Genomic DNA, 25205 nt, shown 5'->3' with positions numbered 1-25205 from the left:
AAAGAGTATTGAGAAAAAATAGTACTCGACTAAATGTTGCTCCTCCAATACCTCGGCCACCTGATATGAAGAGCTGACTCATTAGAAAAGACCCTGGTGCGGGGAAAGATTGAAGGCAGGAGGAGAAGGGGATGACAGGGGATGAGATGGCTGGATGGCATCACCGACTCAATGGACATGAGTCTGAGTAAACTCCGGTAATTGGTTATAGACAGGGAGGCCTGGCGTGCTGCAGTCCATGGGGTTGCAGAGTCAGACACGACTGCGACGGAACTGAACTGAAATGCTTCTCTGTTTTTGTCTGAAAAAGCTCACCAAAAAGAAAAAATGTTTCCAAGGAACTTAACATCCCAGAGGAAGCTCAAGAATATGTATAGGATTGTATATAATGTTATTATTAGCAAGACAAAATTCATGATATCTAGCATCTAACCAAACCTTGCAAGACATGCAGAAAACCAGAAAATACAACCTATACTAAGGAGGAAAATCAATCAATTGAAAGTGACCCAGAAATGACACAGATACTTGAATTAGTGAAGAGGGAGTACATAATTAGTCTAATTGAATCCCATACATTCAAAGTGTTACAGGAGAGGAAACGTATTGAAAAGAGACATGGAAGATACAAAAATACTCAAATCAAACTTCTAGACATGAAAACTACAACGTCCATTCTAAAGCAGATCAGCCCTGGGATTTCTTTGGAAGGAATGATGCTAAAGCTGAAGCTCCAGTACTTTGGCCACCTCATGCGAAGAGTTGACTCATTGGAAAAGACTTTGGTGCTGGGAGGGATTGGGGGCAGGAGGAGAAGGGGACGACAGAGGATGAGATGGCTGGATGGCATCACTGACTCAATGGACGTGAGTCTGAGTGAACTCCAGGAGTTGGTGATGGACAGGGAGGCCTGGCGTGCTGCGATTCATGGGGTCACAAAGAGTCAGACACGACTGAGCGACTGAAATGAACTGAACTGAACTGAAGATGGCTTACACATTAAATAGAATAAATAACAGAGTTGCTATGGCAGAATGAAGAGTGAACAATCAGTGAGATTTCAGACAGAGCAATAGAAACCTCACAAGATGACGCAGAGGTTAAAGAATGACCGAGAAAAACAACCGCATGATAGAGATGGAGCTGAAGCTCTTAATGGAGAGAAAGGAGTTCAAGCTGGTTTAAAACTCAGTATTCAAACAACTAGGATCACGGCATCCAGTCCCATCACTTTATGCCAAATCAGTTCAGTTCAACCACTCTGTCATGTCCAGCTCTGTGACCCCATGGACTGCAGAGCGCCAGGCTTCCCTCTCCATCACCACCTCCCGGAGCTCGCTCAAACTCATGTCTACAGTGTTGGTGATGCCATCCAAGCATCTCATCCTCTGCCGTCCCCTTCTCCTCCTGCCTTCGATCTTCCCCAGCATCAAGGTCTTTTCCATGAATCAGTTCTTCACATCCAGTGGCCAAAGTATTACAGCTTCAACATCAGTCCTTCTAATGAATATTCAGGACTGATTTCCTTTAGGATTGACTGGTTTGATCTCCTTTCAGTTCAAGGACTCTCAAGAGTTTTCTCCAACACCGCATTTGGAGAACACAATTCTCCAACATTAACATCAGGGCAAATAGATGGGGGGAAAATGGAAACAGTGGCAGATTTTTTCTTAGGCTCCCAAATCACTGTGGATGGTGATTGCAGCCATGAAATTAAAAGACACTTGCTCCTTGGAAGAAAAGCTATGGCAGATTGCCGGGGAGGATCCAGGGTAATTCGAAGTGGGGACGGAGTCAGCGTCCCAGGAATTAATTGCTATATTAAAGATATGAAGGGAGACTAGAAAGAAATAGTGTAGTAGGAAAATACTAGTGGAGAAAAAGAGGCTAAGTAACTCGGTTTACGAGGAATACCAATAAAATCGCAAGACAAGAGATTTGCACCACCTATGTAGGCCACCGGCACCCACTTGAATAGCGGACGGTGCCCCGCCTTGTGCTCCCTCTCACATGGATCTTAGAAGCCAGGGAAAAATTAGCAGGCTTGGCGAATACCCACACTCCAGATGGGAATTCAGCCAGAAAAACGGAGAACAAGAAAGAAAGACACGGGGGAATCAGTCTTTCCAGAAACGGATCCCTTTTCTTTATTTTCAGGTTTGCTTATATACTTTTTGTTATACACAGGGATGAATACAGAGTCACGCGGGGTCAGTAGACCTGACCTTTATCAAAATCAGGTGCTTCATATAAATGCATACAAAGGTCTTAGGGGTTTTACATCATCTTCTGGCCATGAGGCCTGCTGACATTTCATGGCCCTTTCTGATAATGGTCAGTCAACCAGAAAACTTATTTTTTCCAGGGGTGATTTTTTCTTAAACTAGGTGCCACCCTCCAAATGTACTAGATAAAGTTGCATTCCTATAGGGTGAGGGTGCAGGGGGTTATAATCAAGAAAAGGAATTTACTTAGCCTAAGAAGAGGTGGCAAGAATACACAGAAGAACTGTACAAAAAAGACCTTCACGACCCGGATAATCATGATGGTGTGATCACTAGAGCCAGACATCTTGGAATGTGAAGTCAACTGGGCCCTAGAAAGCATCACTACAAACAAAGCCAGTGGAGGTGATGGAATTCCAGGTGAGCTATTTCAAATCCTGAAAGATGATGCTGTGAAAGTGCTGCACTCAATATGCCAGCACATTTGGAAAACTCAGCAGTGGCCACAGGACTGGAAAAGGTCAGTTTTCATTCCAATTCCAAAGAAAGGTAATGCCAAAGAATGCTCAAACTACCACACAATTGCACTCATCTCACACACTAGTAAAGTAATGCTCAAAATTCTCCAAGCCAATCTTCAGCAATATGTGATCCATGAACTCCCTGATGTTCAAGCTGGTTTTAGAAAAGGCAGAGGAACCAGAGATCAAATTGCCAAAATTTGCTGGATCATGGAAAAAGCAAGAGAGTACCAGAAAACCATCTATTTCTGCTTTACTGACTATGCCAAAGCCTTTGACTGTGGATCACAATAAACTGTGGAAAATTCTTCAAGAGATGGGAATACCAGACCACCTGACCTGCCTCTTGAGAAATCTGTATGCAGGTCAGGAAGCAACAGTTAGAACTGGACATGGAACAACAGACTGGTTCCAAATAGGAAAAGGAGTACATCAAGGCTGTATATTGTCACCCTGCTTATTTAACTTCTATGCAGAGTACATCATGAGAAACGCTGGACTGGAAGAAACACAAGCTGGAATCAAGATTGCCGGGAGAAATATCAATAACCTCAGATATGCAGATGACACCACCCTTATGGCAGAAAGTGAAGAGGAGCTAAAAAGCCTCTTGATGAAAGTGAAAGAGGCAAGTGAAAAAGATGGCTTAAAGCTCAACATTCAGAAAACGAAGATCATGGCATCTGGTCCCATCACTTCATGGCAAATAGATGGGGAAACAGTGGAAACAGTGTCAGACTTTATTTTTTTGGGCTCCAAAATCACTTCAGATGGTGAGTGCAGCCATGAAATTAAAAGACACTTACTCCTTGGAAGGAAAGTTATGACCAACCTAGACAGCATATTCAAAAGCAGAGACATTACTTTGCCGACTAAGGTCCGTCTAGTCAAGGCTATGGTTTTTCCTGTGGTCATGTATGGATGTGAGAGTTGGACTGTGAAGAAGGGTGAGCACCTAAGAATTGATGCTTTTGAACTGTGGTGTTGGAGAAGACTCTTGAGGGTCCCTTGGACTGCAAGGAGATCCAACCAGTCCATTCTGAAGGAGATCAGCCCTGGGATTTCTTTGGAAGGAATGATGCTAAAGCTGAAGCTCCAGTACTTTGGCCACCTCATGCGAAGAGTTGACTCATTGGAAAAGACTTTGGTGCTGGGAGGGATTGGGGGCAGGAGGAGAAGGGGCTGACCGAGGATGAGATGGCTGGATGGCATCACTGACTCGACAGATGTGAGTCTGAGTGAACTCCGGGAGATGGTGATGGACAGGGAGGCCTGGTGTGCTGCAATTCATGGGGTCGCAAAGAGTCGGAGACGACTGAGGGACTGAACTGAACTGAACTGAAATGTAATGTAAATGATAAATGTAAAAGATCCAAAACCCACCAATTAAAAGGCAATTACTAACCAATTAGGTAAATAAGCAAGACCTAGGTATAATCTGAATCATAAGAAATCCATATTACTATAAAGGTAAAAGACGGAGAAGACGATGGCACCCCACTCCAGTACTCTCGCCTGGAGAATCCCATGGACGGAGGAGCCTGGGAGGCTGCAGTCCATGGGGTCGCTAAGAGTTGGACACGACTGAGCAACTTCACTTTCACTTTTCACTTTCATGCATTGGAGAAGGAAATGGCAACCCACTCCAGTATTGTTGACTGGAAAATCCCAGGGATGGGGGAACCCGATGGGCTGCCATCTCTGGGGTCCCACAGAGTTGGACACGACTGAAGTGACTTAGCAGCAGCAGCAGGCTAAAAGAAAACAATTCAGAAAAGATACGTTATGCAAACACTGATCAAAACAAAGCTGGTTGGCTATAAGACAAAGAATATTTCAGAGAAAAGATATCACCAGGATGAAGAAAGTCTTTTCATAATGATAATGGTGTCAATTCATAAGCGGGCATAAAAATCTTAAACATCTGTGTACCTAATAACAGTTTCAAAACCATTAGCAAAGCAAAAGCTGATAGAACTGCAAGGGAGCTGATAGCTGGAGATTACGTGCTGACCTCTCCCCAAAGCCGGCCACCAGGTCCTCTTGGAGGGGGCCTAGCTGGTGCATCTCTGTGTCCACCCCTGGATCCTGAAGTCCCTGGAGTCTGCCTTGATTGGGAACAGAAGGGCCTCTGGCTGTTCGTCCTGGGGTTGAGCGAGGACAAGATGGAATGGGGGAGTAATAAGGCCGGGCATCCCTGCTGCATGTGATTTTGCTCCAAGCTTTAAATGTGTTCACCCAGATCTGCTCAGGTTTAGACCCTTGAAAGCTCTCTCCTCAGGGGATGAGGAGTGTACAAGAAAGGGTTAGCTGTTGGAACATCACAGGTTGGAGAAGGAGCCCTTGACGGGTGTATGACAAGAAGATAGTAATAATGGCATTGAAAGACGTTGTGATGGGTCAAGAAAGTCACGTACATAAAATGCTCCATAAGCGGCAGCGGTATCTGTGTGAGTGCCAACCAGACCTTACTTTATTCCCTCGTCTTGTTCATACACTCCACAAATATGCTGGAGACAGGTAGGCATGGAGGTCCTTCCACTCTGAATCAGACATCAGACAGCTCTTCACGGGCTCAGATTGCTCGTGCCCTTTGGCACCGACTACTGACACCCTCGATGTGATCTGGATGCCATCTGCTTCCCACTCAAACTCTCCCAGGACCATCATGTGTTAACCGGCGATTTTACTAAGGCCTGCTAGCCTGTGGCTCTTTACAGCGTGGAAAGGGTGTCATACATCTTCCTATAGACATTCACACTGTTGCATTCGACTCTGTAACCCCACGGACTGTAGCCTGCCAGGCTCCTCTGTTCATGGGATTTCCCAGACAAGATTACTGGAGTGGGTTGCCATTTACTCCTTCAGAGGATCTTCCCGACCCAGGGGTCGAACCCATGCTCCTGCATCTCTTGCACTGGCGAAGGCTTCTTTACCATGAGCCTCCTGGGAAGCCCAGAGACACAAAAAGGTCCCACCTGAGGCTAGTGGTTTGTAACACGGAGGTTTTCCCAAGGATGTTCAATTGTTTCACAGCAGGACACAATTCCTGCCATCCCTGAGCACAGGCCCCTTTCTAGCATGACTCCGCAGCTCTTTGCGGAGCTGTTTTCCTGCCCTTTGCACCAGGGCTGACCTCTAGGCCTGCGGAGACCAACAGGCAGCGGTGGACAAGGCTACGGGAACCGGGATGGGGGCGGGGTCTCACCCTCAACTCACTGCCCTGAGACGACACATAAAGGAGCCCAGGCTCAGAGGGGAGGGAGGCCCAGCCGACGGTTAGTCCCAACCAGCCAGCGTGCGGGCGAGGCCATCTGGGACCGTGCAGGACCACCAGCTGCCAGCTGTCTGCAGCTCAGGAGTCACCCAGATGAGGCCAGTCCAGACTGCTGACCCCCAGAACCTTGGGCAAGTAAAACTGGCTGATTCGAAGTCCGGTATGAAACCCCCCCTCCCGAGGAAGTCCTGTCACACACGCCTCCACCCGCTCACGTATCTCCTTCTCCACATTTCTCTGCTCCCTAAAGAGAACCACACTGTTTGCCAGTTAATTCCCCTTCATCTGTGCTGTCTCTGTTGTTGTTTAACGGGCACATGCGTTATCTCCATAATCAGACCGTGAGTAATCCAGGACAGAGAATTTATGCACAGCCGGAACTCAACCAGTAGCTGTCTGCTCTCACTTACCTTTCTTATGAGTAATACAGAGACCCCGGCTGTGAAACAGGAGGGTTGGACACGTTTTTGTTATAGGCCTTCAGGGGTCATCATCCTCAGTGGCAAGCACAGCTAACCGCAGTGCCTTTGCACGTGAGGTCAGCGTGCAAGGAGTTGACCGTGCGGTGGGAAGAAGGCAGTGTCCTTCCGCTTTGCTTCTAGCTTCCTGGGTGTGAGGGGCCCCAGCTCGTGTTTCTACCAGCTGTCCATATGGATTATTCCGGAGCTGTGCTTCTGCGATGGTGTTTCAACATCTTAATCAAATTATGCCTGAAGAGCTTCAGTGAACACAGCCCCTTGCTGGCACAGCAATTGCAAAATGTTAGGAAAGGAATGATCGAGTGAGGCTATCGTTTCACGTTATCAGAGGAAGAACAAGATGGTCCTGGGCAGAGAGCCCCCCGGCTGGGAACAGGGGGAGTCTCTGGAGGGTCCCAGTTCTCTCACCAGGAGAGAAGGGCTGTCCCGTCGTGCAATGAGCCCCACACTAGAAAGGCCGCTGGAGAGCAGAGGCGGGGCGACAGGTGCACAGCGGGGCTGCAAGGAGAGAGCCTGAGGCCCACTTGTCTCTTCCTCCCTCGCTGTCTGGGAGGCCCGCGCAGCCTGGCCAGTACTGATCTGGCCCTCGACCGCAAGCGCCCATCAGCTGTTGCGGGAGCCGCCCTCAGCTCTCTCCACCCTTTTCCCGCCAAAAGCCGAGAATGCTGTCAGTGTCGACCGAGGATGGTGCTCCCTGCGGGCCTCACGGTGTCTGGGCTGACTGCACACAGCGTCAAGACACAGCTTTTCAACCTAGAAATTTAGGTTTTCTGTGATTTGGCTCCAGGCTCTGGTTTCAGCTAAAGAGTCATGGGCTGGCTGAGATGGGGCTGAGCCCTTATGCCCCTGAGAGGGTCTACATCTGACCCCGACTTCCCCGGAACTGGTGGCCCCTCATCTCCCCGGCAGGAGGGGCTGCACCCCCAGGACCCTGGCCTCCAGGAGCCCGGGCAGCTGGCTTTTCCAGCCTCTGCTGCAGATCCCTGGGGACCCACTCAGGTGCCCTGACCACCTGCTCAGAACCTGGGGAGCAGTGGGGCCAGCTCCTCCCTGGAGCTTGGTGCCGTTCTGCCGGGGGCTGGGGCTCGGCCTCTCTGCCCTCTGCCCACAGTTCCAGCCGGCACGGTGGTGCCCCTGGCCCTTGCAGCGGTCACCAGCGGGCTAGGCACTTTCGGAGCTGGGAACAGAGTTAGGGAACGAGCAATTACTCATCATTTCCAGTAATGTTTTTTAAGATTTTTTTTTAATGTGGACCGTTTTAAAGTCTCTATTGGACACATCACAGTAGCTGCTTCTGTTGCTTACGTTCTGGATTTCTTGGCGGGAAGCGGATGAGATCGTAGCTTCTCGATCAGGGACTGAACCCACTCTCCCTGCATTGAAGGCGGAGCGTTAACCACTGGACCCCCAGGGAAGCCCCTCCAGCAGGGTTTTGATCTAGCAAAACAGACCTGGTCGTGGAAGTCAGAGCAGGCTCCAGGCTAGAGAAGCGGAGTGGTCTCGGCACAACTGTGGGGAGCAGACGAAGGCGTTGCCTACGGACCTGCGGCTCAACCGTGCAGCCTTACTCTGCGGCCCTGAGTTTCTGCCGTGCTGGGCCGGTAAGAGCACCCGCCCCGCAAAGCCGCGGGGCAGCCCTGGGGCGTGGCCAGTGTCCTCCCACTGCGGGCGGCAGAGCTCTTCCGGGTGAGGCCCCCAGGCTGGCGCAGCGCCCCGGGCTATCAGCACCACGAGGGCCACTCAGAGGAGCCAGGGGAGGTGGAGGGCGGCTCCCACCTGCCAGCCCAGGGACTCGGCTGCCGCCCTCACTTACACTTCTTCAAAGGGATGTATGGATCTCACTGTAACTTAATTTTAAGACTTACGGCTTAATTAAGTAGGCTTATTAAGCCCCAGCAGCGTGTTTCTGCTTTCAGCACAGAAACAGCCTTGAATGTCAGGAAGGCTTCTCGCCCTTGAGCTAGGCGAGGAGATGAGACGGCCAGGCAGAGCAGGGGCGGCCTCCGCTCCTCCCCCAGCCCCCGCCCCTGCCCCGCCCCCTCCTCGCATCCCCTCTCCCCCTCCCCCGTCCCCCCTCCCCGGCAGAGAGCCTCGGGACATGTTTTTCTTGACCCTCGTGCCCCGACTTCCTAACACCTGCCTGAGGGCCGAAAACGAAGGCTCTTGCTCTTCAAGGCGACTCACTCACGGGTGTCTGGGAGAAAGCCAAGGCCCCTGTTAACTGGAACTGCAGAACCAGTGGCCTAGAGGCGAGCGCCAGCGCCCACCTCTAGGGGCAAACGGGAAGGCTGATGGACCCAGGGCCACGGCGGGCGGGGCCAGAGCATGGTGGGCGGGGCTCGGGCACGGTGGGCGGGGCCAAGGCAAAGTGGGTGGGGCAGGGCCCCGGTGGGTGGGCCCCGGGCCACGGTGGGCGGGGCTCGTGTCACGGTGAACGGGGCCTGGTGCACAGTGGACCGACCGGTTCAGCTTCGCAGTCTGCGTTCTTCACCTGGGGCAGCCACGCGGAAAGGGAGCCCAGGGTGCGCGTGCATCGCTCAGCAGTTGCCGGTTCTGCTGGGCGTGAGGGGCCTCTGACGGGTGGCTCTGCTCTGGAATGTCGGAGTGTTGAGGCTGGGGAAGGGGGTCCTCGGAAAAAGACTTTCTCCCCGGGGACGTGACTGCTTTGTCCCTTTGCACTTCACGCGAGAGCACAGTTAGGAGGGACCGCCCTCTGCCCAAAGCACCTGCTGGAGAGCCTGGAACGTCCTCTGCCATCAGGACCCACCAACTACCTATTTTTATCAACGTTCTGATTTCTAAAAATGTACCTACCCCCTGCGGCCTGGCAGCCGGGGATTTGGAATTGACTAATCGGTGCGTGCACGCTGCACCTGCTGGGCTTCAGGCTCCAGGGACACACACAGGTCCCAGATCGCCCTCTGCAGAGCCTGGCCTCAGGGACGAGGGGGGCGAGGTGGTCCCTGCTTCCCCCAGCGGGGAGAGGGCAGCGTCCGCCTCGGGGCCGGGACTGTGGGCATCCGAGGGGAGCAGCTGCGTGCCGGCGGTGTGCCCCACTAGACTCCCAGCTCCACTTCCCCGCCTCAGCCTCTATCTGTGCCTCTTGCAGGGCCTGGGGTGTGGGCATCGCTCTCCGGGCCTGCCATTGCCTTGGACAAGCCTTGAACTGCCACGAGATCTCCAGGTGAGACTCCAGGCTCCTGGGAAGAGGGAGCAGCCCCGTTTCCTCAGCCTCACCAGGGGCCCCAGGGCTCTGTGCACTGGGAGAACCTGGCTAGGGGGGAGGAGTGAGGTCCACCCACGGGGCCCCGCTGCCTCCCCACGCGGGCCTCCCCAGAGACCTTGGGGAGGGTCTCCTCAGGGGTGGGCTTGTCGCTCTGTATGTGGGCGTCAGCCACGTGAGCGTCTCTAGAGACTTCGACGAAAGTGGTGCACAGACTCCCCTGCCTCTGCCCTGCTCCCGGCTCACACAGCCGGCTCACGCTCGGAGTGACTGCTTTCACCAAGTGTTAGGTGGCTCAGATGGTAAAGAGCCTGCCTGCAGTGCAGGAGACCCAGCTTCAGTCCCTGGGTTGGGAAGATCCCCTGGAGAAGGGCGTGGCTGCCCACTCCAGTATTCTTTTTTGGAGAATCCCATGGACAGAGAGGCCTGGTAGGCTACAGGCCAGGGGGTTGAAAAGAGTCAACAGGACTGAGTGACTCACTTTACTGTGCGTCAGACCATCTTTTATGTGATCTCACCCTCAGGACGCCCTGGTTTCACTGATGAGACAGCTGGGACACAGAGGAGCTGTCACCTGCCCAAGGGTGCACTCTTTGGGCGGCAGGCCCCCCCACTACCTTGCCAGGCATGCTGGGAAAGGGCCAGGGCCTCCTGAGACCCCAGCGTCCTCAGAGCCTCTTGCTGTGAAGTCCTGACCCCCAGCTCTGCCTGGTACCCAACCCGGCTGTCTCTGGAGCACTGGTGAGCATTTCCGGGTGCCCCGCCCACCCTGGTGCCTCTAAGGATGAAACAGTGGCGTCCAGGAGTGCGGACCACCAAGCTGTCTGTTTGTGAATCAGGCAGGATGCCTGCCTGTCTGCCTGCCGCCCACCCCTCACCCCCACCGTCTGAGCCCTAAAGTCGAGGAGAAGATGAGAAAAGGTACAGATTAAATTCCCTTTGCAGCAAAGATTGGCTTTAACTTTCCCTTTGCTGTTTTTGCTAAAGTTTTGAAGACTCTGGACACTGAGACCCTAGGCCTGGGGGACATGGTCCTCAGCTCCAGGCCTGGCCTGGGCACCTTTAGAGCTCATCACTCACTTTTCACTTTTCTGCGTGAACATCTTCAGAAATCCCAGAAGGTAAAGAGTGCCTGCTGCCCACATCGCCAACGCCCAGCTGTCCTTACCTCTGCACAGCAACGTGATTCTTCTTGCTGGAAAGCTGAGCTCTGGGTCATCGGTTGGGCAGGCGGTCAGGAGCCTTGGACAGAGGCCAGAGGGTGTGGTTTGGGAGCAGCGAGTTCTCGGCCTCTTTGTTGTCTGACCCCATGCTGTCGCGCCAGTTGCTCGGCTTGGGTCCGACTCTTTGCAACCCCGTGGGCTGCAGCCCACTGGGCTCCTCTGTCCATGGGGTTCTCCAGGCAGGAATACTGGAGTGGGTTGCCATGCCGCTTCTCCAAGGGATCTTAATCTTCCCCGACCCAGGGATCTAACCCAGGTCTCCTGCATTGGCAGGCAGATTCTTTACCATCTGGCCACCGGGGGAGCCCTGGGCAGGTGGGTTCACCTCTCTGCACCTCAGTCTCCTCATGGGCACCATCGCCATGACAAGGCCTCACCCACGGCACAGCCGGACGAGACCGGCTCTAACTCCCGCTGCTCGGCAGTTGGCACGCACACACCAAGCGCTCAACAAGCAGTGGCTTTTCTTTTCTTTTCTTTTATGAGAGAACAGATATGAGAGAGCTTTGAAAACTGCAGTCGGTGCCTGGGAAGGATTTGCCTGGCGGATTCTTGGAAAGCTGAGTTGCCTAGGCCTGATCGCAGGCTGTGATCAGCTTGGAAGGAAGCGTCATCCATTTTCCAGCAAAGCACAGCAGATGCCCCTAGTCCTGGCAGACACACACTGGGCGGGGGCGGGGGCGGGGGCGGGGGCGGGGGGGTCCCATCCCCACCTTAGATTCAGCTCCTGTTTCCCTTGATCGCCTCCCTGGCTTGTTGGAGAAGAACCTGAATCTCCAGCCTGTATCAGGGAGCACGTGTGTGCGCGCTCAGTCGCTCAGTCGTGTCCAGCTCTTTTGTGACCCCATAGACTGTAGCCCGCCAGGCTCCTCTGTCCATGGGATGCTCAAGGCAAGACTACTGGCATGGGATGCCATGCCCTCCTCCAGGGGATCTTCCCGACCCAGGGATCGAGCTCTGCTCAGTGCTCCCCCCACAGCCCAGACCCTCCCTGGCTCGGGGGCAGCAAGAGGGCTGGACGCAGCCCAGCTCACCCAAGGGCAGGTGGTTGAGGGTGGCGCGTCTGGGAGTCTGGGCTGCGGGCCTGCCCTGGGAAGGAGGCGTTTCAGCCTCAGGGCACCCTCTCATCCGGGCAGACTCATGCAGGGGTGGCGTTCTTCACCATGGACCATGAAGGGTGGAGGGGATTGAGAGACTGCAGGGGAAGGTGTGATCCGCTCCAGAGCCCGGCCCGTAAAGACCTCCTGTCAGGGCTTGGAGTGCGGCTTCGGAGGAAAGGCCGCTTGTCGCCGCGTGGTGCCGTGGCTGCCCCTGGGAGCCAGGCGTGGCCTGAGGCTTGCAGCACCAGTGCCCTCGGTGGGGCTGAGCGGACTGGAGAGAGTGGCGCGGCGTCTGGACGGAACAGCCCGCCCTCCCCGCTTCCTCCCGCAGCAGCGCTCGCTGAGCAGCCGTCAGGCATCGAGGGGAGGCCGGGCTCTGGCAGCTGGGACCTGGGGCCCTTTGCTGCAGTGCTTGCACGTGGACACACGTCTCCTCCAGAAGCAAAACGAGACGGTAAGGGACTGACGCAGCAGCTGCACGCTCGTGCGCAGCGTGCACGACGCACGGACAGGCTGCGAAAGCCCAGAAGCCCACGGCCACTTCCGGACGACCAGCGGCCAAAGAAGCAGGGTGTGCTGCGCGTGGCCCCTGCACTCAACACCCCCGAAGGGGTGGGCAGGCCTCCCAACCACCCCTCTGGGCCAAAGCCTGGACACAGCCCTGCTCACCCGTGTAAGGAGCCAGCTCAACCCCCTCAGCGAGCAAGCGAGGGCAGCTGTTTGTTCTCGCCTCTCTCTGCTGCAGCAGGGGCCGCATAAAGCCTTGCCTGAATTTCTTGTCTGGCCTCTGATCAATTTCTATTGATTGGGGAAGGCCAAGAACCCTGGTTGCTAGCAGACTCAATCCTTAACATCACCCTGTGAATTAATCTTCTTGTTCATTCATTTTACAGATGCCTCCTGAGCCCCGGACACTGTGCCAAGGGATAGGGGTCCTGCCCTCATGGGGTGTGAGGGCAACAGTAAGGATGCAACCAGCCCCGAGCACAGGCCCAGCCAAGGCCCTGTCTGGGTGTCGGTCAGAGCTGAGCAGAAGGCCGAGCTTGGACAAAATACAGGGACTCTGTCAGCCCAGAGGTGGCCGATGTCCAGCCCCTCAGTGCTTTGGAACCAGCCCTGGAGGAGGGGTGGGCACCCCCCCTGGCCACTCACCAGGGTGGACCCTGGACCCTCGCCCGTCCCCAGCTCACAGGTGGGAGGGGACGCTGCCAGGGTCCCCGGGGTATTGCACGTGCTGAGTGAAATCCAGCCCAAGAGGACCCCGTGCCAGGCACACGAGCCGCCCACAGGTGTGGACCGTCACTGACCAAGCCTGGTGTCCCCGGCGGCCATCAAGGTGGTGTTTCCCTGGAGGCCTGACGGGGGCGGGCCGTACCCCAGGACAATCCCTCGAGGCCGCCAGGGTCTGCGTGACTCACCAGGGGCCGGGCTCTCCGCAGGGTCCCTCCAGCGCTCTGGCTGGGCCACGTCTGGGTCTTCACTGCAGTGACTTTCGAGAGACAACAAATGGAGCTGCTAACATTTGCAGCAATCGTTTCTAACAGCATTAGACGTTGCTAATTAAAATGACTCCTGCTGCTTCAGACTGAGTCAAATCAATCATTTTCTAGCAAATCAAAGGCCGTTCCTTCCTCAGCAGCTTTGGGGAACAGATGAGCAGTGGGGCGAGGGAGATTGCCCAGGCGTCTTCTCCGCGGGGCTGGGGCCACGCGGCCAGAGCGGAGCTCCTCCAGGCAGGTGGACATCCTAAGCTTGGGCTCAGAGGGTCTCCCAGAGGCCTTGTCCAGGCACACTCACCACTTTGCATCTCAGTCCTCTTCTCCTAACTGACTCTGAAGTACAGCGTGTGTTCACTGCATCCCCCCTTTGTGCCAAGTGGGAGAGACTGTGGCGAACGAACAGGATGCTTTGGGCGATGGGATGGGAAAGGTGGGGGGCGGGAGGGTGGAGATGGGAGGGGTGGGCCGGGAGAGAGACAATGACAGGGGATAAAGCAGTCGTTTCCCAGAGTGTTCAGAGTCCGGGAGACGACGTGTCGGGCTGACATGGAAACGGGGCTGGCTGGAGGGTGACTGTGGGTGGCAGGGCCCCTGGAGAGGGGCAGGAGTGGGGGCTTTGCGCCGTCAGGGGAGGGTGCAGGCAGGAGCAGCCGTGCAGTGGCCTGGGAGCTTCCAGAGCTCCGCCTGGCATTCCCTGGGTCGGGCGGGGGAGCACAGCTCTTCCTGGTGGTCCAGGCAAGAGTGCTGGCAGCCGGAGAGAGGAGGATCATGGTGGGACGTGACCCGGAGGTGGGCTGAAGGATTAGGAGATGCAAAAGTTAGGAGAGCAAGGCAGAGAAGGTTCTGGAGAGATGGGGGATGAGCACTCCTGGAGCTGAAGTGGAAGAGTGAGCTGGACTAGAGGGACTTTGGATGCCTTGCTAAGCACTTTTAACTGTAGATAAGTACACAAGCCCAACACTGCTAGGGCATCCCCAGTTCTGCAATACAACATGCATTAAATGTTTTTGTGTGTTTTAAGATAATGTGTATTTATTATGGGAAAATCAGAAGATACGCTGGTGAACTGAATAATGGCCCCCAAGATGGCAGTGTCCTAATCTTCCAAACCTGTGAATCCCAGAACCTGTGAATCCTGGCAAAAGCTGGAAAAAGAAAAGAAACAGCCTCCCCAAGGAGCCAGCCCTGCTCATGCCTTGGCTTCTGACCTCCAGACATTGAAAGAACGGGTCTGCGTCGGCTTAAGCCACTGTGCTTACAATGATCGCTCACAGCAGCGACAGGAAATAACACAGACATCAAAATGTAGCAGGAATGATCCCGGAAAGCATGGCGGCCGCTGCTTACTTTCCAGCCAGAAAGAGGCTGAGTGCCGAAGAATTGGTGCTTTCCAACTGCGGTGCTGGAAAAGACTCTTGAGGGTCCCTTGGACCGCAAGGAGATCAAACCAGTCAATCCCAAAGGAAATCAACCCTGAATATTGGAAGGACTGTTGCTGAAGCTGAAGCTCCAATACTTTAGCAACCTGGTGTGAAGAGCTGACTCATTAGAAAGGACCCTGATGCTGGGAAAGATTGAAGGCAGGAGGAGAAGGGGACAACAGAGGATGGGATGGTTGGATGGCATCACTGACTCAATGGACAAGAGTTTGGGCAAACTCCAGGAGATAGTGGAGGACAGAAAAGCCTGGCCTGCTGCAGCCCATGGGGTTGCAAAGAGTCAGACACAACTGAGCAACTGAACAACATGCCTCCCACCTAGTCTTCTGCCTCACAGAGCTCTTTCATACAGGATTCTTTTATTCTTTAAAGATATCTTGCATTTTTCACTGAACTTGACAACGAGCATGTCTCCCATGTTATTAATGTTGTCTCTGTAATGGCTTCTCAGCATTACTAGATTTTTAAAGTGAAAGAACAACATGATCTGTGAAAATTAATAAAGGGAAATCTCACTAAAATGGAGCTCTCACGCATATACCGCTCAGTGTAGACACAGATCCCAACAGGACGGAGGAGCCTGGGGGGCTGCAGTCCCTGGGGTCGCTAAGAGTTGGGCACGACTGAGCGACTTCCCTTTCACTTTTCACTTTCATGAATCGGAGAAAGAAACGGCAATCCACTCCAGTATTCTGGGCCTGGAGAATCCCAGGGACAGGGAGCCTGATGGGCAGCCGTCTGTGGGGTCGCACAGAGTCGGAGAAGACTGAAGCGACTTAGCAGCAGCAGCCGCAGCAGAGACCTACCCTGAGTCTCCGACAGGAAGAAAGCTACTCCTTAACTACCCAGCAGGGAAAGGAAGATTTTCTCCCCACCTGGCAACAGCTCAGCCAATGAGGGACCAGCACAGCACAGCCAATGAAAAGCCACCACACTTCCAACTTCCGATTTCCTCCAATGGACTCTTTGTTTAGAACAGCCCTCCCACTTCCCCTTCTCTTCTAAGAGTTTTCTTTCCTTTGCCAAACTTGTATGTGGTTTGCCATAGATTGCATGTCCCAAATTGAAATTCTTTGCCTGTCCTGAATAATTCCTTTTTGCTGATAAACTAACTGGCTTTTTATTGTTTTAGGTTAACAATTCAAACTACCCTTTGGAAGGAAATCTCTGGCACCCAGCCCCAGAAGCTTGAACAACTCTTAATAGACCTTCAGGGCTGGCCTGGGATCCCTGACAAGAGTGTTAGTTCCAGTATGATACCCAAGCCCCACATGTGTTTATTTTCCACTCACAGGAAGCCCCACGCAGCTTCCTGTTGGGAGGCAGCCTTCTCTGGGCGGAGACTCAGGGCCATCTGTACCTCCCTCGTGTCCCTTTACCCATGGCTTCCAAAGTCAACCTGCTGGAAGGGGATACAGAAACGGAGGGCGAACTGAGCCAGGGGAGGTGCTGGGAAGGAATAAGGTCAAGAAAGAAAAGAAAAATAGTCACTCAGTCATGTGACCCCATGGACTGTAATGTGGCTGGCTCCTCCGTCCATGAAATTCTCCAGACAAGAACACCGGCGTGGGTTGCCATTTCCTCCTCCAGGGGATCTTCTCAACCCAGGAATCAAACCCGGGCCTCCCACATTGCAGGTGGACTCTTCACCCTCTGAGCCACCAGGCAAGCCCCTAATAAAGTCAGAGAGGCTCTAACTGGGGGATTTCATGGCCCTGCATGGGGAAAGCTCATCACCACTGCAAACTCCCAATCCCATGGCCACTCCTGAGGCTGCAGAGCCTGGGGGGCAGTACTGGCCAGTGAGCCCAGGAGCTGAGAAGGCACCTGCCTAAAGTCCAGGGATGCCCCTGGGGTATGTTGGAGCACCCACGTGTAAGCAGAATGTGGTGGGGGAAGGAGCTGACTGTCCAGCAGGGGACAGAATGCAACACTTGAGACCCTGGGAACTGAGGAAGGAAAGACCTCAACAAAGCCTTTGATCTGGAGCGGGGAGCCCTCTGTTGGAGGGGAAGGTGTCCTGGGATGAATGGTGCCCTCCTGGGGCCTGTGAATGAAACCTTATAGGTGGGAGTCCCGGGATTCTTATAGATGTCACTAAGCTAAGAGTCTCGAAATGGAATCACCCAGGATTACCCCAGTGGGCCCTAAACCCAAAGGCGAATGTCCTTATAAGTGACGTAGCGGGGAGACTCAGCGGGGAGAGGAGAGGAGAGGACGGAGCAGAGGCAGGAGTGATGAGCCTGCGGCCAAGGAGACCTGGGCCTCCAGGAGCTGAGGGCGGTGGGAGACCCTCCCTTGCTCTCAGACGTCTGGCCTCCAGGATGGGGAGAGAATGAAGCTCTGCTCCCCTAAGTTGTGGCCCTCTGGCTCGGCAGTCACAGGCCACTACCATGGGGGCGGGGAGCGAAGTGAGCTGATGCTGGAGGCAGTGGGCGTCTCCTGAAGGCGCTAGGAAAGCTCCTGGAAAGAGGACCAGCATGGTTTCTTTCTGCATTCACCACCCTGCCTGGCCCCGGGGGGCTCTGCTGTGGGCTCTGCTGAATGGGGCGGGGTGGGAGGGCATATCCAAAGCTCACTGGAGAGGTGTGTGTGGATGGTAGGGCACAGGGCCAGCCCAGAGGGTGTCCTGGCCTGAGAGCCAGGCCGAGGCTCAGAGGGAAACAGTCAGCCCCTCTCTTTCCAGAGACCCTCCAGGGGTGAGACTAGAGCCCCTTGGGTTGTGCCAGCCCCCCAGTGCAGCGGATTTGCTTTCAAACTCTGGTAATGTTACAACCAAGGAAATGATTTCCCAGGAGAAGCTTCCGGTCTGCCAACATACTAAATAATTTGTTGTTTTGAAACTTCTGCAAGACTTACTTGATTAAAAAACCATCAACTATAGTTTTGAATCCGTATGCTCGAGGAACATCCTTGAAGATTCCAGCTGATTAAGATGGAGAAATGGAGTTTGCAGAGCATCTCGGACGACACCCCCACCCCCGCCCAGCGCCCAGTGAGCCCCAGGGCTCAACTCAGAAAGGCCGTGTGGGACAGACCTGAGATTAATTTTTCATGGGGTGTTGGACTGTAAATGATTTTTCTATTTACTTATGTAACTCGTACATAAAAGATGACGGCATTTAATCAAATACAGACCAACTGCAAATTATGCTGGATAAACTGTGAAAAAATTCAATATGCTATTGACCATTTATATATACATGCACACATATATATTATTGATATATATTTAAGAGTAGCAATCTACCTCACACTGTTAACCCTGCCTGAATAGTTTTACACTTTCCAGGCCTTTGCTTGTGGTTTCGAGAGTCTCAGATGCCACTGCCATCGAGGGGCTGCTGTAGCAGGCTTGCTTTCCATCCCGTCCCACCAACATCTGTGCCACCGAGGTTCTGGGAAGACCACGAGCTCCTTTAAAAAGGTGCACTTTTATACTCCTTGTCCCTCTAGCCTTTAGCACAGAGATCTCAACTGGGGCAACTTTGGCCCCCAAGAGGCATCGGCCAATGCTTGGAGGTATTTGTGGCTGTCAGTTTCTGTGGGCACCCAGTGGGTAGAGGCCAGGGATGTAGCCAAGCAGAGCACTGACTTGTCCAAAGATGTCAGTAGCGCTAAAGGAGGAGCCCAGGTCTGAGGCTGCAGCAAACTCGGTCCGTGGGTGGGGAGTGGCGCGCGCGGCTCCGCATCTGCTCTGCTGCTCCCTGGAGCGCCTCCCGGCTTCTCTCTTAGCAAACGCCCTGGTCTTCTGGAAGACAAGCCCCAGGATCACTTTCAGGACAATGCCTGCCTGCACCAGGGCGCCCAGGGTGCTCCACAAGCCCTAGGTGAGAGCACTGACCCTAGAGCACGTGCTAGCTTCTCGGTGGATCATGACGCCCGCTGCGCACATCGACTCCGTCTTGTTCTTTCTGTTTCCCAGCAGCTGCACAAGGCCCCGGAGCCTCATTTGCTCTGAACAAATGTTTGCTGGGTAGCTGGCTGGCTGGCTGGCTGAGTGGATAGTGGATGGATATGGGGGTGAATGGACGGATGGGTAGAAAGGTGGATGGTCGGGCGGTGGGGTGCTGGGGAGATGAATGGACGGACGGACGGATGGATGGAGGGAAGGACGGGCAGGGATGAGTGGGGGATGGGTAGACGGACGGGGCAGGGAGGAGTGAATGGACGGGCAGGAGGCCTGGCTGCAGGCCTGTCTGCCGCCAGCTGGCTGTTTGCCTCTTGAAAGGTCAGAAGTCTGCACACTGAACAGCTCTGCACAGCCTGAGTAGCCTGTCTAGAGAGGGCAGCGCTTCCTTTCCCGGAAGCGCTGGGAGATCCTGAGAACCGCATGGAGGTGGCCTCTGGGATGTGCTGGGAACACGCTGGATGCCTGAGGGAAGTGTTCAAAGAGAGAAAATACAGGATTCCTCATTTACTTGGATTTTTTTTGATCCGATAAATCACTTTACCTTTTTAGTGTAAGTTTATCTTAAATGTTATGGGACACGCTTATACTAGAAGAGTACTCACTGTTCATCTGAAAGTCAGATTTAAGTGGGCACCCTGCATTTTGGTTTGTACTTCTATTTGGGGACCCTGCCTGGGAGGGAAGTTTGTGTGTTTTTCTCCTTCACAAACGCTGTGAGGTTCTGGTGCAACGTTTGAACACTGCTGGCAGGAAAGACCTTAAAGGCCCTCGTGGAAGCCCCCGGGGGTTTCTGGGGACTGGCAGAGGGGCTGCCGCCTCCCGCACGTCCCTCAGGCCTCCGTCAGCCCGGGCAGGATGCTTCGCAACAGGGAAACTGCGCTCCCGGCCGGCCCGCCCTGCGCTGCGCTGTCCTGCTTCAAGGCCCCTTTCACAGTCAGGCCGGCCCTCCAGCCCTCCTTGGTCTGGCCTTTTGGGGACGATTCCAGGCCCCCTTCCCTGTGGTCGGTCCCGGCTCTGCTTTGAGATGACAGGTAAAGTCATTAACTGCAAAGCAAACAGCGAGAACCCATCGCAAGCTCGTGTTCGCTTGTGGATCTGTCTGCGTCCTGGGAAGCCGGCAGAGGAGGGCTTGGAGAGCTCACGGGCCCTGCAGCCAGCTCCAGCGGAGGGCCCAGGCGGGGCGGGGGCTGCCTGAGGACACAGACGCGGCCAGCGGAGGCATCCTGAGGCGGTCCTCGGTCCCGCCTGAGCCCCTGCCCCCTCCGCCCGAGACCATGAGACCCCAGGGCAGCGCCTGGATTGCTGGGATCTCACGCATCCCCTGACCCTTCATTAACTCCTTGTGGCCCCCTCCCCACACCTGCCAGGTGCTGGGAGACTCCTGCTCTGGGCCCCTGACCCTCGGGAGCCAGACAGGGGTAGGCTGGAGCATGACTCAGCCTGAGGGCGTCGGGGGGCTTCCCCTGGGAGGGGCCTTCTATGTTGAGTCCTGAAAAGCGTCTGAGTGGCGGCGAGAGGGAGGTGTCAGAGTCTCAGTGGGACCCGCTTGTGGGGGGCCGGGAGAAGGCCCAGTTCAGGGTGGAGAAGCTGGCTCTGCCCTGTGGGGTGGAGGCCCAGCGGGGCTGGAGGAAGAAGTGACCCGCTGCTTTCTGTCCTGCGGGCCAGGTGCAGGGGCGCTGTTCCCTGGATCACAGGAGTCTGGGAGGGCAGCACTCGGGAGAAATGCTCCGGACACGGCGGGTCTGAGATACCAGTGGGGCAGCCAGAGGGACCGTCCAGGAGTGTGGGACGCCACCCCGCCACGCCCGGCTTCGGGCCCCAGCCCCGGGCCATGCTTTTTGGTGACCCCATGCTCCAGGGGCTTCCAGCGTCAGGCCAGGGTGGGGAGCACGGATGCACGGCTGAGGCTGGCCCACAGTGACCACGGCCACACAGACGCCCGCAGACCGCCCGGCCCTTCCTCCTCGGGGTCACGGAGAGAAGGTGCAGGGCGTGAGTCTCCCTGGGCCTCCTGCTGGCTGCGGGCCGTGCCAGCCAAGGTGACCCTCCCTCCGGGCCGCCCAAAGCCAGATGCGTGCCCTCACTGCGGGGGTCCGGCCCCGCCATGCCCCCTTCCTGGCCTGGCAGCCGCTCTCTCCCTGGGCGGCGGTCCAGCACTCAGGGTGATGGCAGCTGGCACCCTCAGCGTGGGTTTAACTCCACCTCTGACTCCAGGACTTCATGGTCCTTCTCTGCCGAGGCGAGCGGAGCTGACACTGAAGATCCGCTTGCCCTGAATAGATAAATCAGACCTGGAATCTTGCTGGGTTTGCGCTCTGCAGGTGAAAACACATATCACTTTTCACAACTGATGGTTAGGGTGGGAGGAACAGCCTGAGAAGCTCTCTAAAAATAGACTTAATAACAGTGCAGTCTGCAATTATTATTTTTCTCTGAGATCTTAAAAATTCCTTCTCCCAAAGATTTTTTTCTCTTGGCTGAAAATATCCTCCGGTGCACAGAGAGCCTGGGCTCCGCAGCTTTGACGGGCTGTGTCGTGCCAGGACAGAGACAAAGGCAGGTTGCCATGGGGGGGATGAGGTGACTGCTCGGAGGCTGAGGAGTGCGGGGGCAGGGGGCGCGGGCCAGCGAGCAGGGCACGGTCCACGGCGGCCACGTTCCCCTCCCCCAGCCCAGAGGTAAGCCAGAACCACAGAACCGGGGTGCTAACAAAGGAGATTAGAATCAGCCTGTGCTGGGTCGCCAAGAGGGAGGAGAAGAAAAGAGAAGAATTGCATTTGATAAACTGCTGGTAGGTATTTCAGCATGAAAGAAATTCAAAGCCGACCCCCCCCCCCCGCATTGTGAGGAATTGTACCCTCACCCCCGCAAATTCTCGTGTGGAGCCCCGCGCCCAGCACCTCAGAGCCCAGCCTTACTTGCAAACAGGCTCCTGAGAGATGTAATTCGTTACAGCAGCCCACTCTACAGCAGGGTGGGCCCTGATCCAACGTGCCTGGTGTCGTAGGAAGAGGGGGCTCAGGAGGAGGCCTGGGGACGAGAAGAGGCCCGTGGAGGACAGCCGGCCACATGACGCCTGAGCGGGCTCTGAAACAACATGCCCACAGCTGGGCGCTGGTGGAGGCAGGGGGCAGCCCCCGGAGCCTCCGGGAAAGCCCACCCTTGCTGATCCCTTGGCTTGGGACTGCCGCTCTCCAGACTGTGAGAGGAGAGGTTTCTGTCGTGTTAAGCTCCCAGCTTGTAGTAATTCGTCTTAGCAGCCATGGGGCGTGGGCAGGCTCCTCTGTCTGGGCAGCCGTGACCATGGTCCCTCTTCTGGGGTAGGTGACTGCAGACACAGCTCTTCCAGGTGAAGGTCCCCCCGCTTTGGTGTCTGCTCAGCGTGGAGAGGTCAGCCGAGAGCTCAGCAGGCATCTGGAGGACTGGGCTCTGCAGGAGACACCCAGCTTCCGCCTGCAGCCCTTCAGCTGGCAGGTCCCATGCCCTGGCCCCCTCGCTCCATCTGTGCGGGGGTGTGTGTGGGGGGTCTGTGCACACACACGGTTACCCAGAGGCCTGAAGGGAATGGTGGAGGGGGGCAGCCCTGGGTCTGCGTGAGCCCCAAGGCAGGTGGCACTTCCAGGCAGACTCGTTAGCAGTGGTCCTAGCCAGGGTCCCCAGGACCCAGATGCCCTGCTGGTAACTGGTGCATCTGAAGTTTGGCAGATTTGGACGATTGGGAGAAGGGACCACGGCAAGCTCCCCTGGAGGGCCGAGGGGCAGGGCTGCAGGTGGTCGTCTCTCCGGGGCAGGAGACTCTGGGATCTCCCCAGGGCAAGGCACACATCCATCCAACCTGGCCAAAGCCCTGCCCACCTCGCGCAGGCAGCAACAGTCCTGCGGCTAGAGGAGCCAGTGGGGTGGGGGGGGAAAGTGGCTGGACGTGGGAGAGCGATGCCCAGCTAAAGCACCAATACTGGACGCAGGCGCCCCCAGCATCAGACCGGGCTGAAATCCACGTGGCTGGTACCCATAGCTCGGTGCCGACCAGTGTGAGGATACCTCGGGAGCCCCCTAAACGTGCAGACTCCTGGGCCTCAGACTCCGGCTCAGAAGGGCTGGGTGGCCCCAGCAGCTGCTTGTTTGCTGTGTGGCCTTGTGTCTTCATTCCCTCCCACCTCTCTGGCAGCTGAGGGCCTGGCTTCTCCCATTCGCTCCTCGCGGCCTCTCCATCTGCAGGTCTGGGCCTCAAGGTAACCCACGTGCAGGTGGGCTCCCACGGCTGCCCTGGGCAGGCCCATTAGCTGCCCTCAGCTCCTCGGGGACAGGAACTGCGGCACCTGTCGTTAAAGGGACCCGATAAACGCTCCCAGAGCCACCGACATGAGCGGCGCAGCTGGCGTCTGAAGGTGTCGTTTCTCATCCCCAGTGTTTTCCTGTGTTTTAAGGGCAGGCTCCACTTTCCGGCAGCGACCTGCTCCTGGGCGGTTTGGCGATTGTATGTGTGGGCCCTCCGATGCTCCCTTCAGGCCTCTCGGCGACCCTGTGTGTGCCCAGCCCCCCAGATGGAAACAGCAGTACCTGTCTCAGGGTGCACCTGTCTCAGGGTGTCCCTGTGGAAGTTAGACGCGCCCACGCAGCGCGCTCGCAGCCCCTCAGAGACCACACCTGCGCTCACCTGGCCGACGCGCGGGCAACTGACGGAACATCCCGGCTGTGACGAGGAGCAGACCGCTGCCGGAAAGTGAAGCCTGCCCTTAAAAACTAGGAAGGTACTGGGGATGATAAACTACGCCTTCAGACGCCAGCTGCAGAGCTTACGTCAGTGGCTCTGGGAGCGTTTATCGGGTCCCTTTACCCATGGAGGACGATGAGGCGTGACCAGCACGTGCCCAGCAGTGGGGCTGCTGGATGGCGAGGTCGCCCTCTTTTGAATTTTCTCCGGAACCTCGTTTTTCACACAGTGGCTGCAGCCGTTCACAGTCCCACCAATAGCACACAGCGGCTCCCTCTCCTCCACGTCCTCACCCAGGCTCACTGCTCATGTTCTTCCGGGCGAGGGCCGTTCTGACAGGCGTGGCTTTGATTGGCATCTCCCTGATGACTAGCCGTGTTGGGCATCTTTTCATGTGCCATGAAATTAAAAGACGCTTACTCCCTGGAAGGAAAGTTATGACCAATCTAGATAGCATATTCAAAAGCAGAGACATTACTTTGCTGACTAAGTTCCGTCTAGTCAAGGCTATGGTTTTTCCTGTGGTCACGTATGGATGTGAGAGTTGGACTGTGAAGAAGGCTGAGCGCCAAAGAATTGATGCTTTTGAACTGTGGTGTTGGAGAAGACTCTTGAGAGTGCCTTGGACTGCAAGGAGATCCAACCAGTCCATTCTAAAGGAGATCAGCCCTGGGATTTCTTTGGAAGGAATGATGCTGAAGCTGAAACTCCAGTACTTTGGCCACCTCATGCGAAGAGTTGACTCATTGGAAAAGACTCTGATGCTGGGAGGGATTGGGGGCAGGAGGAGAAGGGGACAACAGAGGATGAGATGGCTGGATGGCATCACGGACTTGATGGACGTGAGTCTGAGTGAACTCCAGGAGTTGGTGATGGATAAGGAGGCCTGACGTGCTGTGGTTCATGGGGTTGCAAAGAGTCGGACACGACTGAGCGACTGGACTGAGCTGAGCTGAGCTGATTGGCCATCTGCATGTCCTCCTTGGAAAAACATCTGTTCAGATCTTCTGCCTGGTTTTTAATTACATTGTTTATTCAGTTATTTATTTATTTTGATGTTGAGCTGTAAAAGCTGTCTATATATTTTGGATATTAACCCCTTATGGGTCATATTATTTGCAAACATTTTCTCCCATCCAGTAGGTTGCCTTTCCCTTTATCACTGGTTTCCTTTGCTGTGCAAAAGTTTTTAAGTTTAATTAGGTCTCATTTGTTTATTTTTGCTTTTATTTCCATTATTCTAAGAGGTGGTTCCAAAAAAAAAAAAAAAAAAAACACCTCAGTGACTTAAGTCAAAAGTGTTGTGACTTTGTTTTCCTCTAGGAGTTTACAGCATCAGATCTTACGTTTAGACCTTCAGTCCATTTGACTTTATTTTTGTGTAAGGCATTAGAGAATGCTCTGATTCCATTCTTTCACACATAACCGTCTCCTTTTCCCGACACCCTTCTTGGAGAGACTGTCTTTTCTCTCCTGGCTGTGGCTGCCTCCTTCATCGTGGGTTGCCTGGCCGTGGGGTGAGCTCTTCTCCAGGCCCCCGTCCTGCTCCACTGACCGTGCGTCTGTTTTTGCCCTGCCGCCACACTGCTGTG

General features: G+C 55.0%; 2 long non-coding RNA genes across 2 annotated transcripts; one reads left to right on the top strand and one right to left on the bottom strand.

The window, feature by feature from the left end:
* Positions 1 to 7787: 7787 nt before the first annotated feature.
* On the bottom strand, positions 7788 to 8733 carry LOC138435326 (uncharacterized). Its single transcript, XR_011255037.1, has 3 exons — positions 8643 to 8733; positions 7954 to 8011; positions 7788 to 7875 (listed from the first exon to the last, which is right to left on the bottom strand). It is a non-coding gene; the product is annotated as an uncharacterized lncRNA (long non-coding RNA).
* Positions 8734 to 9380: 647 nt separating this feature from the next.
* Positions 9381 to 13631, top strand: LOC138438008 (uncharacterized). The gene is made up of 3 exons (XR_011256242.1): positions 9381 to 9686; positions 10250 to 10466; positions 12942 to 13631. It is a non-coding gene; the product is annotated as an uncharacterized lncRNA (long non-coding RNA).
* The last annotated feature ends 11574 nt before the right edge of the window (positions 13632 to 25205 follow it).

The sequence above is a fragment of the Ovis canadensis genome, chromosome 3 (genome assembly GCF_042477335.2).
Source record: "Ovis canadensis isolate MfBH-ARS-UI-01 breed Bighorn chromosome 3, ARS-UI_OviCan_v2, whole genome shotgun sequence".
Lineage (NCBI taxonomy): Eukaryota > Metazoa > Chordata > Mammalia > Artiodactyla > Bovidae > Ovis > Ovis canadensis.
This window is presented reverse-complemented; position numbering and strand designations above follow the sequence as displayed.